Genomic DNA, 819 nt, shown 5'->3' on the forward strand with positions numbered 1-819 from the left:
TTCACCAAAAAGACTGAGAAAATAACCAAAAAAAAATGAGAATAACATACGAGTAATACTAGATACCATTAAACTCCCAAAAATCCAGATCATTGGTATTCCAAAAGGTGAAGAAACTAATAAGGGCATAGATAATATAGTCCATGAAATCCTGGAAGAAAACTTTCCAAATATAGAGAGGCACTCAACTATCCAGACCCAAGAAATACAAAGGACCCATGTAGAATCAACCCAAGAAGATCTTCCCCAAGGCACATCATAGCCATATTGACCAAAACCACAGACAGAGACAAGATACTAAATTTGGCAAGAGAGAAATTTCAAGTTACTTTCAAAGGCTATCCCACCAAGCTAAAGTCGGACCACTCGACAGAAACAATGCAAACAAGGAAAGAATGGGAAAATATATTTAAAGTGTTAAGTGAAAACAATTTCAGCCAAGAATACTATACCCAGCAAGATCATCTTTCATATGAGGAAAAAAAAAGACAAAAATATTCTCAGATAAATAAAACCTGAAAGAATTTACCAATACCAGACCAGATCTCCAAGAAGTGCTGAAGGATATAGAAGCACAGTATATAGATGTAAATACCAGATATAGTGTGTGTGAAAAAGGAGGGTCTAAGGAAGGACATTTAGAAGAAAAATAGGGAGGCAAAGCATTAATTGGCACAAAGAAATGCGGTATTATCTGTTGAAGATATTTTGTAGTTTTATCAACTGTACTAGGGAGAAATGTTCATCTGTTGAAATATCCATTTTGTAAGTCAAACAATAATGTGATTAAATGTATAAAACAAAATGAAATAAAAAAAT

This window comes from Tupaia chinensis, unplaced genomic scaffold (genome assembly GCF_000334495.1).
Source record: "Tupaia chinensis unplaced genomic scaffold, TupChi_1.0 Scaffold147369_1, whole genome shotgun sequence".
NCBI lineage: Eukaryota > Metazoa > Chordata > Mammalia > Scandentia > Tupaiidae > Tupaia > Tupaia belangeri.